This window comes from Microtus oregoni, unplaced genomic scaffold, assembly GCF_018167655.1.
Source record: "Microtus oregoni isolate MIOR12 unplaced genomic scaffold, Mior012 000183F_ref0000375, whole genome shotgun sequence".
Taxonomy (NCBI): domain Eukaryota; kingdom Metazoa; phylum Chordata; class Mammalia; order Rodentia; family Cricetidae; genus Microtus; species Microtus oregoni.
This window is the reverse complement of record NW_024544841.1, coordinates 229,513-245,392: the sequence shown is the minus strand read 5'-3', so window position 1 is coordinate 245,392 and position 15,880 is coordinate 229,513.

The following is a 15,880-nucleotide window of genomic DNA, read 5'->3' as shown; positions in this document are numbered from 1 at the left end:
AGGTCACACAGCCAAGAAGCTCTCAGAGTTCCTCTCTATTCTTAGCCTGAACTCCCAGTGACTCTGCTCTCCAGCCCTTTCTTCCTCTTCCCTTTGCACTTGGTTTGTTGTGAATGTGATTTGTGTTTTAGTAAGTGGGGCTACGTGTAGGAAGCAACCTTCAGCCAGTCCTGCTGCAGAGGCCCCAGAAAGAAGAAGCATGAGACAAGGAGGCCTGAAAAAATAATTGGCTTCTTTTCCTCTCAAGTGAGCAAGAGCTGCTCTCTCTGTCGCCGGTCACAAGTGCCAACAAGGCTAAGCTGTCCACAAGGAGGTGAAATCACCAGAAACAAGTTGCGGGGAGGATTGGTCGCTGGTGTTTACCTCGGAAGCCTCATTAATTTTATTATTTTTTGATATTATAATGTAATTATATTATTTCCTCCTTCCAAAATGTCCCAAATACCCCTTCTAGCTCTCTCTCAAATTTATGGCTTCTTTTTCATTAATTGTTGTTACACATAACTATTTGTATGCATATACATACATATTCCGTGCTTGTATGTTTTCAGGGCTGACCACTTGGTGTGGGATACCCAGTTAGTGTGCTCTTCTCTGGGGAAGACCATCTCTCTCTTTCTCAGCGTTCCTCGGTTGCCTGTAGTTCTTTGTGTAGGGCTAAATCCTTGTGAGTTTTCCCCCATCCATTTCGGCATGTCTTTTGTTGTTGTCCTTATTCATCTCATATTTAAGCAGTCACGTTGGTGAGATTTTTGGGGGGTGGTTAGTGCTTGACAATCTTAGGAGATACAATCTCACAACAAATTTGTCCAAGGATCGAAGAGCTGGGGCGGGGAAGGAGGGTTGTCACAATTGCATTTTGATTGATTATGGTTTTCTGTAATGGCCTCTGTCTGCTACAAAGCGCATTTTCCTTGATGAGAGTGGAGACAAGGTGCACTTATCTGTGTATCTAAGGACAACTACATAGGATGCAGGTGGGGACGATGCTGACTTAGTAAAATGGTGGTTGTAGGTTCTCCTTCAAGATCCATGACTTTACAGTCTGAGTCGTTAGCTGGGTTTCCAGTACCAGGCAGGATTTTCCTCTTTTGGAGAGAGTCTTAAGTCTAACTAGAGAGCCGCTGGTCACCATCATGAGCGTCACTAGTGCACACTTAGTGTTATTGCTCTATGCTGGTCACTGTTGTGGTCCACAGGCATCCTAACTGGGTAGGACTGCTGGTTGCTTGCTTTCTGTAACATGAAATCTAGTCCTCAGAGAGGAGAATTTCAGGTCAGTTCTAGCTCAGGGGCCTCTGGGCCCTGTGTCTGAAGTGCATGGTGTCTTCAGCAATAGGGATTTGCCTCCCATCTCTGAGGGCAGGGGGCAACGATTGGCAACAGCAACAGACTGTAACGTCTTGGGAGTCTCTTTGACAAACCCTGGCCAACAACTCAAAAGAAGGTTTCTCATGCCTGGTGTTAGGCTTTTTATTATAACTGGCCTTTGGCTCTTGGAGAATGCATTGTCAACTCAGATGAGAAATTCTCATGTAAACTATATATGTACATTTGCACACAGACTTACAGGTATTATCAGTCTTTGATAAATAGTTAAGACTGATTTCTGATGACTGCTTCAGACAATTTTACATTAGTGTTTACCTGCCCCTCTTCTGTGTTTACCTGCCTCTCCCTCCCTAAGCAGAGCCCCTCCCATTTCCCCACCTTTCCAGACTTCTTTCTCTCTACAAACACTTGCTCTGTCCAAACACAGGGCCAAAAGGAATTGAAGCTGCTCCTGGCCTCCAATTACTGAAAAGGACAAACACCAAGAGAGGAAGGAAGAGGTGACACCAGTGTGCAAAATGACCGACGAGAGCGGATCCATCACATTCAAATGAGGCAAAGGTTGCTCTGGGCGAGGGGAAGTCAAGGGAATTCATTAACAATGTGAGCCAGGTCTTATGTGTTTGATGTTTATTGCTGTGTCACATGTTACCTCCGTTGGGTGTCACTGTCTATTACTGCATAACAAATCACTTTAATATTTGCGGCTTCAGACAACAACCATGTATTATGCAGCTCTTTCTTTGGTCAAGGATCAGCTACAAGGACTGGCCGCCTCTGATTGAGAGCGTCTCATCAGGTTGTAGCTGAGCTCTCCAGCGTAAAGGCTAATTGTGGTTGAAGGGACTCCGATGTCAGGTTCCTTTGTAGGCCTTGGTCCCCCAATACAAGAATCTTTGCAGCCTTGCCATTATGGACTCTTAGCTCTCTCTGGAGCTGTCAGTAAAATAAACTCTTCCTTAAGCTAGCGTAGTCATGGTGGGTTTTGTTTGTTTGTTTACTTAAAATAATGCAAAAGCAGCATGCTGGGTAAGAAATAGATGTCAGGTTTGATGAAGGGGATTTGGTTTTAGCAAGGCACCTGAGCAGGGGTGGACAGGCCTCAGACTGAACTAGATTTTCAATGCCAGGCCAGAGAATTTCGTTTTTGTCCTTACGCTCTTACCTCTACCTCTCGCTCAACTCTAGGTTCTAGAACAGAAATTATGCTAGTTTTATTTTCTACTGCATCCTTATGATTTTTGGTAGAGGTTGGCATGACATTCTACGTGTTTGAGAGACAAGACTAGTACCACATACTTCTGATTACAGAAGTATGTGAGTGAGGCAGGGGGATTGCAATCTAGGGGCTGGGCTCAACTACATAGCAAGGCTGTCTCAAAAAAAATTGTTGATTAAAAAAGCCCTAAAGCTGATTTGTTAGTAATAATAAAGGTATATTTTCTGTTTTCTATGTCTGAAAGAATTCAAGCCCAAAGAAGGCCATGAGTGTTCTTGGGTCCATCTCCCTTGACCCATCTCAAAGCCATTTTCCTCTCCCCAAGGAAGCGCTCTGAGCTTGTTTAATTAATTCTTCTGGAATTTACTTATCTCTAAATGACATGTTTACAATGCTACATCCTGATCTTTCGGTTTAGGCATGTTCTTTGACTTCATACACATTATGGGAAATAAGGACTTGGCTGCCCTTTCTCCCACTTTCTATATGTGCCAGAATTCTCTAAGTCCCCGTATGCTCCATACAGTTATGGCTTAATTTGGGGCATATCAATAGTATAACTTCAAAATGCATAGGAGGAAACATTACCAGTAAGGTGAAAAACCCTTCACAACAAAAATCTTTGAAAAACTGAAGGACATTAAAGAAGATGCTAGTGGATGAGAAATCTTTGGATGTTCACAGTTCATCAGGGTGGTGTGTGAAAATGGCTGTCCTACCAAAAGTCATCTAAGATCTTGTATAATCTCCATCAATCTCTATGGCATTCCCCACAAAATTTGGGAAAACAATGCTTAAATTCATATGGAAGTACAAAAGACCTCGGATAGCCTAAACACTGGGCAGAAAGAGCAAATGCTAATGATATCACAGTATCTGATAGCATCAGATATGTCAATCAATGGAGCAGAACAGAGGAACCAGCAAGGAAACCACATTGCTATTCACTTCATTTTAGGCAAAGCTGTTGAGAATAATGCATTGGAGGAAAGACAGCCTCGTTAGCAAATGGTGCTGGGAAAACCGGATGTCCACACACAGAAGCTTGAAACTGGATCTCACTCTCACCCTAGGTAAGGATCAATTCAAAATAGATCAGAGACTTTAATGTATAATAAGATCAAAGCTCTGAAATGACAAGAAAAACACTTCAGGATGTAGAGACATCGGCGAGGTCTTTCCAAAACAGACTGTGGCAGCTCAGGAAACAATTGTGAAATTTGACAAATACAATTTCACAAAATTAAAAGCTTCCATGTGACAAAATAATTACCGACATAGAAGAAACGATCTACAGAATGGAGGGAATCTTTGCTAACGATGCATACAACAGAGAATTAATAGCCGAGATAGTTAAGAAAATAAAGAAGCAAGTGGTAGGTAGATAAATTAATTGATCAGGCAGTTCTCGGAACAATTACAGCAGCCCAATAAGTATTTTAAAATATTCCAAATCCTTAGCCTTCAGGGAAACAAAACTATGTTGGGATTTCATCTCACTCCAATCAGAATGGCTGTTATCAAGAAAAGAAACAGATGTCGGTTGGAATGTGGGAAGGCAGAGGAACACATACGTTGCTGGTGGGAATGAAAGTTAGTGTAACCGCTATGGAAATCCAAAAGTTAAAAATAGAACCACCGTCTAATCTAGCGTTACCATTTGTGTTACACCCAAAGAAATCAAAGCCAGCAAGGTACAGATACTTGAGCATCCATCTTTGTTACAGCACTGCTCACAACAGCCAAGACACGGAACCAGCCTGGACGCCCGTCAACAGATGAATGGATAATAAAGTGTGGTATAGCTCAGCACGATGGCACACACCTTTAATCCCAACACCAGAAGCAGAGGCAGGTGTATCTCTGTGAGTTCCAGGTCCGTCAGGGCTACATAGTGAGACCCCATCTAAAAACTAAAAGTAGAAAAAGTTCCAAAACTCTAGTTATGCATGCAATAGAATTTTATTTGGCCACAAAATAGTATGACATTTGCAGGAAAATAAGCTAGAGATTGTGCATTAAGCAAAATAAGGTGCTGTTAGAGAGGCAAATGCCACGCGTTTTTCTCTCAGGTACCATATGTAGACTGTAAAATATACACACACCAAAAGTATGAAAACAGATGCAGCAGAACGCTTCAGCTCAGCATTTGGAAGGTGGAGGCTGAGCGCCTGGAGTTCAAAGGCAGGCTTGATTACACAGTGAGTTTGAGGACAGCCTAGACTTTGAGAGATTCTGTCCAAATAAATACAGTTAAGTAAAATATGAAAGTAGAAAGAAGACCCCTATGGAATGAGAAAAGAAAATGGAGAAAGAAAGAATAATAGGAGGGGGGAAATTACTACATGTTCTTCTCATATTCAGAATCAAGATCTATGTGCTTCTTTCTTTCTTTCTTCCTCTCTCTCTCTCTCTCTCTCTCTCTCTCTCTCTCCCCCCCCGTCTCTCTCTCTCTCTCTCTCTCTTCCTGAAGAAAAAAAGAGACAAGCGTGGTTAATAAGGGGTTAACATAGGCTAGCTGTAACCATATGTATGCATGACTATGTAAAAATAATACTACTTTTTTTAGGGGCAGGAGCGATAGCACAGTGGCTAAGACCACATACTGCTCTTGCAGAGGACTACAGTTCAATTCCCAGCACCCACATTGGGTGGCTCACTGCTGCCTGTCACCCCAGCTCTCGGAAGATCTGCTGCTTCTGACTTCAATAGGCCCTGATATGTGTGTGCACATGGTCCCTCACAGGCACACGCATGTACACATAATCAAAACTTAAAAATGTAAAAGAAGCTTGCTATTTTTATATTTACTAAAAAAAATAAGTACTCAAATTAGTCTTTATTAGCATGACAAGGCATATACTGGTCACCACGGAACCATGTTGTCAGCTACAAGGGCTTTTCCTCTCCAACATGTTTTTGTTTTGATTATCTTGTTTTTCCATGCATTTATGTGTCTAGGGTCTTATCAGCGGTCCTTCCTACCAGCTGATCTCTGCCCATTATCTTGATCTCTTTTCAATGTGTTGCTCTTGGGATGTGTCTTAGAGTCTGTGTTCCTACTCCGAGGACCTGCTGTGTGGCTGCCATGCTGGAATCCCCTGCCGGCATCACCGGGGAATTCCTGTGCCTCCTTCCAGGGATGGATGTCTGCTTCCTGGACCCCATGACTTCTCATTCTGTGCTCTCCCCTTCCTTCTCCTGAATGCCATGCAGACTGTAGGAGCTTCCTGAGAGGACATGTGGGACACTCTCCTTCAAAGTCTTGCCTGTCTGAAGATATCGAATGCTTAATTACAAGTACAGTTCCAGGTGGGAAGCCATCTTGCCTCGGAATAGGGTAGCCATCATCTCCCAGCACAGCCCATGGGCTTTGAGCCTCTAGAGCTGCTATTGAAAGGCCAGAGTCAATTTGATCGCTGACTGCGTGTGTGAGCTTGTAGGACTTCTCTGTCTCAGCATTAGGAAATGTCACCACGAGATACCTATCCTGCTGGCCACTCAGAGTCCCTTTCATACTGAAAACTGGTGTCCTTTGCTCTGGGATGTTTTCTTCAATTGTCTCATTTCTTTTGTTGTGCTTCTAAAAATGCCTGTTAGTCTGACATTGCGATGAATTTTGCCTCTGTTTATTCCTAGTCTGCCCCTGCCCTTTTGCTTGCCTTTCTGGGAAGTGTCTTCACTCCGTCCTCTGGATAGGATGTTAAGTGTTTGCTTTCCTAAGAACTCCTCTGCAGACTTTGCTACTGAATGCCATTTTAGTGAAATTTTAGATATCATAAAATTAAATACTTGTGTTTGACACATTATCATTACCTAGAAGCACTCTAGGCGTAAATTCCTTAATAGTTTTGAGTGCTATGGATGGATATGGAACGGCCCTTGAAGGCCTGTGTCAAATGATCAGTCCCTAACCCACGGTACTTATCCAGGGGGTGTCCGTTAGAGGTAAGGCCTAGTGCGAGAGCTCTTGGGAATACCCTACGTGATCTGAGCCACCGGACTCTCGTTGACCCGTCAGTGGGCTTCCGTTCCTGACAGAATGTGCTGTGTTGCTCCAGGTCCATGGCACTTGGGCTAGCCAGTCTGGACCCCGACCTCCACAATAAGCCCAAATTAACCTTTCCTTTCAAAAATCTGATTGCTTCACATACCTTGTTAGACTAAGGGGAACCTGAGGAGCACCCTGGCCTAAGGCTTGCGATGAATCCCGTCAAGTCTGTGTAATGTTCTCCTCTCGGCTGATGGATAACAGCTACGGCCCGGGCTGTTTGTCCTGGGCTCATTTTGTCAGTTCAATCAACTAGAAACAAAACTTTATCCTCAGAAAGTTATGACATCAGCCAGGGAAATTCCTTTTTTTTTAAAACTGAAATTAACTAGAATCATGAGAGATGATTAGAAAAGGCACCTAGTTTTCTGTGGATTGATTTTTTTTTAAAAAAGTGCTATTTAGGGATAACTGGAATAAAATAACTATACATACATATCTGATTGGATATATTTTGGTACACATATAATCCTGTAAGCACTGTCAGAGTCCAAACACCAGTCTTGCCCAAGTCTCCCACGTCCCTTGGTAATTCGCTCCCTGGCCCTGCCCAGGCAACCACTGGTCTTCCCTCTGTCACTAGGCATGCAGTTGCATTCACTGGACTCAAATGGAATTAGGCAGAATGATCTCATTTTCTTCACGTCCCTCTTCGGGATGCTCTGGAGCCCACACTTGACTGTCCAGGGGGAGGGTTATCATCTTCCCCTATGTCCTTCCTCTTCACATGCTTTCTTCCTCCACACAGCTTTGGGGACCACCGCCTTCAGCGTTATTCAATCTGAGCCTGGTTTCTGGAGAAACCATCTCCCTCCATACATGCTGCAGAGACGGGTGTGAGTTTTCCTATCATTTGTTGGTTGTGCGATACTGTAGAACTGAACCTGGACCCTCAACCTAGGCCAGCATGAGCCATCGAACCACATCCCCACGCTCCTGACAGTTTTATACATGTGATTTATACGGTTTCATATGACTTTTGCCTAATTTTATAGAAGACAGAAACATACATCTGTCCTGTGCCAAAACAAAAACAAACAAAAAAGTTCTAATAACGAGTGTCCAAACAGGAACGGTAAGTTTGAAGGGCTTCCCCCTAAATCTGAAGCACACCTTCACACATGCCCCGAGCCTCGAGAAGCACACTTCACATGCATCGCTAAGCCTGGAGAAGCACACCTTCACACTCGTCCCTAAACCTGGAGAAGCCCACGTTCACACGTATCCCTAAGCCTGGAGAAGCACACGTTCACACGCGTCCCTACGCGAGGAAAACCACACCTTTGCACACTGGAAAGCTTATTTAGGACTTGCCCCAACCACACCAAGGCAGAATGAATTGAAGTGCCCTCTAGTCCATTCAGAATTTTGATTTCCTGAAATGTTAGCCATTTAGAAGCTAAGAAAAGAATTTGCTGACCTTCCTTCCTCTTGCTCCATTTGGCAGACAAAAACAATCCCATGTAGATAAAAGGTCACTAGAGATGCCAGGTCTCTGGCATTTAGTCTGTATGTTCCTGGAGCAGGTGAGGGGAGGGCCCTCAGAGACTGCTTAAACTGTCTGTGTGAGTGCCACAGACAGGAGGTCCTAGCAGGCCTGGTGGACTTGGGCGGCACCTTTCTTAGCTCCCTTCTGTCTTGTCTTACTTCTCTTAAGAGTACTCTGAAGCAGAAGAAAAGGAAACGCTTCTCAATTAAAAATGAAAGGAGAGAGGGAGCAGGGACTGTTCAACTTCAAAGCTTTCCTTAGCCCTAATCCTGTATCTGTCTAGGGGTCTCCAGGCCCCTGCTCTGCCACTGTGAGGGGACATGGTGTGAAACCTCTAGGCTAGGGAAGGAGTTGGGCTGGGAAGCAGAGGCCCGTGCAGTCCTGGCCCTGCACGGTCCCATCCATTGTTCCTCTCTCCACTGTCCTGTGTGACCCATGGCCAAGTTTACCATTGTTTCCCAAGGTCAGCTTGACCACACAGAGCCTAGAAGAGGAAGACAAATGAAAAGGTCCCAATACTCTGTAGCAAGGGACCTATCAGACATCCTTCTGTGAGCAGGAGGACCTGCTTGGCACTCAGCAGCTGGGTAAGGGAGAAGACACAGGCTGTTGTTCACTGGGCTTAGTTCAGCATTTGTTGTCACTTGGGTCAGGTACAGCCCTCCACCTCGTACTTCAGTAGACCTTAAACATCAGGGGCCTCTAAGAGTGGCTGGTAGATGGGGCGAGGTGGCAGCTCTATGGAACCCAGGAAAGATGACGGGAAGGCCAAACCAGAAGAACACAGAGAAGAGATTTACAAAGGCGTTCCCCTGCAGAAGTGATACAAAGCTAGAGGTCGTCAGATCCAAAGAAAAACTCCAACTTCTCAAATCCCCAAAGGCAGTTCAAACATCCCAAATGAGCTCAAACTGTAGAGGGATTTGTGGTAGTTAGAAGCCAGCACTCCTCAGGACCTGTGGAGCTGGTTCCCTGCTACCAAAAGGAATCATTTCCCTTGCCTCTGGCAGAAGGGACATACGGCTACCTGTGGTGCCTATCAGCATAGGAAAGCTCATGCTGGTATCACCATCACCTGCTACACATCTCAGAGTCCATGCTGGCACCCTAGCCCCTTCTCACCTCGTCCCTCCTACCCCACAGTCCTCCTGCTCAAGGTCTTCCCTTTGCATCCAGCTACCCCTTCTCCTTGTAACCCTGTTATTTTTTTGCTGTGTTCTCTATGCTCTCTGATGCTGCTTCTCTTACTATGTTTTTTCTTTTCTCTATCCCCTGCTATTCTCCCCTCTCTTGCAGATAGCCCTGACCATGTCCAGTCTACTTCTATCGCACATGGCATTTTCATGGGTAGATGGGTCTACTTCCAACTGTCTTGTTGGAATCTATCCTCTGTTGCCTGTTCCTGAACAGCATTGCTGTACTGACTTTTACTTCAATTTGAAAAACCAGTAAAGTAAGTCCTCGCCTTTTTCCAAAGAACAGGAATTATTCTGGCTCTTTCTGACCATTTTTTTAATGCAATGAATCTTTAAAATTCCATTTTTTGGTCTCATGAAAAACTCCTACTAGTAATTTCAAGAGCTTTCAACTGCTCTACAGACTTGGAGAGAATTTCACTCTGTTTATCTGTAAGCATAACACATTTATTTACTTGAGAGTTTTTCTTTGCTGATTATATAGCGTTGGAAAGAGCTGCCAATCTTATACTGTCATATCTCCACACACATAAACATAATGCATATTTATTTGAGATCTTTTCTTTGTGTGTATGGTGTGTGAACCCATGCTTGCAGATACTAAGTCTGCCCTTTACTACTGGGCTGTCCATCAAGCCTTTGTCATTTGTCTTGTGCATTATTCGTTAATTTATTCCCAGATACTTTCTAGTTCTTGTAGCTATTGTTTTGATTACTTCTGGTGACAGTTTTCACTGGTATATAGGAACACTGTTGAGTCTTCATGTTGATCTTACATTCAACATCCTTGACTAAACCCTTTTAGTTCCTATAATACTCTGAAGAAAAAGGTTATGTTTTTTTTCTCTAAAGACAATAAATCCATAAATTTATAAATATTGTGACATTTTCCCTTCCTAACAATACACATTTCTTTTCTTGTGTGTTGGGGGCTTTTAGTGCTGCACTACAAGAGAGCACAAGATCTCACCGCAGGGAGAAGACTCGCAGTTCTGACCATCTCATGTGTTTTCTACAGGTGTTGCAGAAAACCAGGCGAGGGGACAAAGAGTTTTGAAGTAAGTGAGGAGGGAGGGTGTCTTAGTGTCCTATTGCTGTGAAGAGACACCATTACCACAGCAACTCTTACAAAGGAAAATAGTTCACTGGAGTTGGCACACAGTTTCAGAGGTTTGGCCCATTATCATCATGGTGGGAAGCGTGGCGGCGCACAGGCAGACATGGTGCTGGAGAGGAGCAGAGAGCTCTATATCCAGATCAGCAGGCAGCAGGAAGAGAGAGCTACTGGGCCTGGCTTGAGCATTTGAGTTCCCAAAGCCCACCCCAAGTGACACTCTTTCTCTAAAAAAGGCTACAACTCCTAATCCCTGTCAAATAGTGCCACTCCCTGGTGACCAAGCGTTGAGATCTATCAGCCCATGGGGGCCGCTCCTATTCAGACCACAACAGAGGATAACGGAATATATGTAATACGGAAAGGGCACAACTGAGGGTAGAAGGGCACAGTCCAGGGCAGGAAGGCACAGGGGTGGGGGTGGGGTAGACAGGAATGAAGGAACAACAGAACAAAATATGGGGCAGGAAAGATGGCTCAAGTGGGTAGGGGTGCTTGCCATCAAATCTGATTTTCATCCCTGGAACCCACATGGTGCAAGGAGAGAATCAACTCTTGAAAATTTTCTTTTGACCTCCACCCATGCACTGTGGCAAGCACAAGGGGGCACATATGTGTGTGTACACACATACACATAGAGTAAGTAAATAAATATAATTTTAAAAACTGTTGAAAATCCCATAATGAAACCCATTACTTTGTATACTAATTTTAAAAAGAGAAGAGGGGGCTGGAAAGATGCTTCAGTGGTTAGGAACCTTTGTTACACCTGTAGAGGACCCAGGCTTGGTTCCCAGCACCCATATCAGGAGGTTCATAATTGCTTGTTTTTTTTTGTTTTTTTTTTTTGTTTTGTTTTGGTTTTTCGAGACAGGGTTTCTCTGTGGTTTTGGAGCCTGTCCTGGAACTAGCTCTTGTAGACCAGGCTGGTCTCGAACTCACAGAGATCCACCTGCCTCTGCCTCCCGAGTGCTGGGATTAAAGGCGTGCGCCACCACCGCCCGGCTTCATAATTGCTTGTTAATTCCAGTTCTAAGGGGTCGAATGTCCTCTCTTGGCCTCCGCTGGTACTTGCACACACATTATGCACATACCAGACACGTACAAATAAAAAAAACTTAAAAGAGAAAAGAAAATTACCCTTTATTGTATTAAGAAAACATCTTTGTAGTTCTACTTGGTCAAGTGTTAACCTTGAATCAGTGATGACTTTTTTTAAATGTTTTCTGCAAGTCCAGAGATGCTCCTATGGTGTTCTTTAATTTATTAATTGGAGTAGTACCTAACATTAACTCATTCTTGCATCCCTAGTGTAAACCCTAATTGGTCATGATTTATTTATTTTAAGATTTATTTATTATGTATACAGTTTTCTGCCAAAAGAAGAAGGCACCAGATCTCATTATAGATGGTTGTGAGCCACCATGCAGTTGCTGGGAACTGAACTCAGGTCCTCTGGAAGAGCAGTCAATGCTCTTAACCTCTCAGCCATCTCTTCAGCCCCCTTGGTCATGATTTATATTGCCTTTTCTACAATGCTAGGGTCAGCTTGTTAATATCTAATATTGTATATCTACATTCATAGATAAAACTGGCTTCTAATTACCATTTCTCTTCTTACTGTATTCAAATCTCAAGATAGACTTTTAAGTAAGAGTTGGGGTTGTTAAAAATTAGAAAGGAACTTAAAGAACACCCAATCCATGTAGGGCTGGCTGACCATAGCTGTAATGCTGGCAACTGGGGCCACGAGGAGGCTCAGGAGTTGGAGGTCAGTCTAGGCTAATGGCAATACCGTCTTGAAAAACGGAATAAGGATACCCAGTCTAATATAACCATCTTACAAAGGAAACTAGGACTCCTAGAACAAAACACAACCTCTTCAAATCACATAAGTTACGTACAGATTTGAGAGCAAAGTATTTGACAAATGATTTCATAATGGTCCCATTCATAATGGAGTCCTTTAGAAAGGGACCATTTATTGCTCCCATCATATGAATAGACTGAGCTCACATCAACACTTATGTGACCAACCCAAGCTAAGACCTGAAGTCAGATTTCTGACTCCAACATCAGGCCTCTCCCCAAAAATGTGTCTTGTCCTGTGACCAACGCAGACCCAATACACACCTGAAATAGAGGGCCTCTCTGAACCCTGAATCTAAACTCACTTTTTTACAAGAATCCAGCAATATTTCACAGGCATGTCAAACAGAAGCCCCATCTGTAGCAATCCCCAGTGGGGAAGAATGAGGCCTCATGGTGTCTACAAGTCTTTGGTGGCCAGGACACCCTTTGAGTCCATGGGCTCTGGTACAGAAAGGGATTCAGGGTCCCTAACTGTCCCCTTAGTTCACAGGATCAGAATTCAAGCTCCCAAGGGCCTGTCCTCTATGTCCTCTCAGGATTTGTTTCCCTCCAAGGCCCTCCACCGTGGGCTCCCACTGCCCTTCCCCCACCACTCACAGCAAGCTGCTTCCTGCACCAGCACCCTGTTGTGTTTGTGCTATCTGTGTCTGCTTCTACCAGCTGGCCCCAGCCTGGCAGCCCCCAGCTCAGAGGATCATCCAATTATCCCATTAGCCCAGCATGCCCTTCCTTCCTCTGAGCTGTTAGCTCCCCCATCTCCCTCTCCCTTTCCCAGGGCTTCTTGTAGCCTCTCTTACTATTTCCTTAGCCAGTCCTAAAGCTGAGTCAACCCCTAGTCAGTAAGGGACACACACATCCGTCCATCCATCCATCCATCCATCCATCCATCCGTTTCACTGTGCAAGGAAGGACCGTTTCTCTCAAGACCAGAGTCACGTGGCCAGCTAATGGCTGTGAAGAGGACCACCTAGACTTCTTGACATCATGGCTGAGCTTTCTGCCTTCTCACCACAGGCGTGACATGCTCACTGGGGTTGTTGACCTCAGAAGGAGGAGGTCCTCTCCACACTGTAGCCTCTGAGACTCTGGAGTTTAGATCAGGATGCTTGGTCTACCGAACATGCCCCAATGAAAACCAGTCAGTATCCAGGAGCTAAATTGGGGTTCAGTGGCTGAAGCTAAGCTCCCAGCAGGCAACAAACTTCCATCATGTGTGGCAGGCACAAGGGCTAAAGGAGACCCGAGGGGAAGAGGCACTCAGCAGAGATTTTTAGGTCCTTTCTCATCCCATTTCACTCATGGTCTCAGGGATCAACCCGTGTGTAACTGGGCAGAACAAAATGGTAGGGGAACATGTGACAGAAACCGTTCTTTACCTTATAGGGAATAGGAAGCAGAAGATGACAGGGAACGGGGACAAGGCATGTCTCTAGTGACTGACTTTCTCCAGTGCACCCTCTTAAAGTTTCTAGAACTCTGACATTATCTGTACCTGGTGTGGGACCAAGCATCCAACACATGAACATTTTATATTCAACTAACAAAAATGCCCATGCATTTTTAGAAATTTGGTTGGAAATACATCATTTCCAGCAAATGGAAGCTATAGCTTATCTTAGGGTTACTATTGCTGTGGTGAGACACCATGACCCAAAGCAGTTTGAGAGGGAACAGGATTAGTTCTCCTTTACCCTTCCTGGTCACAGTACACCACTGAGGGGACATTAGGACAGGGACTCAAACAGGGCAAGAACCTGGAGGCAGAAACTGATTCCGAAGTCATAGAGGGTGTGGTACTTACTAGCTTGCTCCTCGTGGCTTATTCAGCCTGCTTTATTAAAGAACTCAGGGCCACCAGCCCAGAACTTGCCCCACCCACAGTGAGCGGGGTCCTCGTGTGTCAATCATTGCTCAATATGATGCACCACAGGCTTGCCTACAGCCCAGTCTGGTGGGGGTGTTTTCTCAGTCCAGGTTCCTGCTTCCCAAATGACTCTCGCTTGTGTCAAGTGTCATAAGACTAGCCAGTCCACGACGGAAGCCTTAGGAAGATTCATTTGATTGTGTGGAATGAACAGACAGAAAATGTAAGCATGCAAGGTCGGTTGGAGAGGTCAGTCTTCTTGTGAGGGACTCTTTCCTGAATCGCGCAACCATCATCTTAGGTAATGCAGCTGTATCCTCTTGCAAATAAATTGCCCCAGCTGGGCTTCTTAACTGTTTTTGCCCCATCGTGGGGGGATGGGGAGGGCCATAAGACCTTCATCTGAGTGTCCAGCTGTTCCTTACCTTAATTGTATGTGACCTCAGGGAAGGGCTAGTTTATAGGCCAGAAAAGACTAGGGGAGTATGGCTCCATTTCTACAGCTATGGGAAAGACCTCCTCCCTGCTGGATAAAGGGTTTTCCGGTGCTGCCTGTTGGGAGCAGGAACAGCCACAAACCCCTCATTTAAGATCACTCAAGAAACTCTTCGTTCCCTGGAGTGAACTCTGATGGAATCGTGCCTGGGTTTGTCATTGGGACCTTGAGAGGAGAAATAGATATGGTTTATATCTCACCCTGAGAAGGAATTTTACCCACCTGTGTGGGGATGACAGGGTCACAGCTGAGACTATTACATTCGAGGGTTAGTTCATCCAGGGGGAAATAGAACAGATTCAAAGGTGTTTAGGAGGAAGTAGCAGATGTGACAAATTAGATTTGAGACTATAAGGAATGAGCCCTTATCAGTAGCATTAGGGAAGTGAAGTGTGTTGTGGACTATTACTTTAACTAGGCAAAGCTGTGTTACATTTGTTTATGTTACATTTATTTATGCTGCATTTGTTTAATGATGGAAAGATGTGTTGTTTTGCTTGCCTAAGGCACCTGGTTGGTCTAATAAAAAAGCTGAACGGCCAGTAGCTAGGCCTTAGAGGGATACAAGGGGGTAGTGGGCAGAGAGAATAACTAGGAGGAGAGAGAATGAGGGAGAAGAGGGGGAGATGCCCAGGGCCAGGCAGCCAGACAGCCAGAGTAGAACACACAGAATAAAAGAAAGGGAAAAGTCCCGAGGCAAAATGTAGGTGAAGAGAAACAAGTTTTAGTTTAAGTTCTAAGAGTGAGTGAGCAAGCATAGGATAGGGCCAGGCAGTAATTAGTAAGTCTTCATGTCACGATCTGGGAGCCGGTTGGTGGCCCCCCAAAGAGCCTGCTGCAGAAGTGTGGCAGCAGGATGGAAGAGGCAGTGAGACCCCTCTGCTGGTCACTGGGTGAGAAGACCATGCTTTGTAAAGGCACCCAAGCTGACCCAGCGAGTTGGTTCCATGGGTAAAGTCACTTCTGTCAAACCTGACTACCTGACTTCCATCCCTGGGTCCCATGTGGCCAAAAGATAGAGCTGACTTCTACACATTGTCCTCTGATCCTCCCCTCAACAACACACACTCTGCATACAGTACATAAATGTAATAAAAAATTTTAAAGGTGGCACAATCTGCACGTGACCGTTTCTAGTTCTCTGCCAGAAGCCCACATGTGGACCCAACAAAGCTTTATGCTGTGTCCGGCAAACAGTAAACGTCCTTCCCCTGGAGAGCCACTGCAAGGTTGGATTCCGAGCCCAA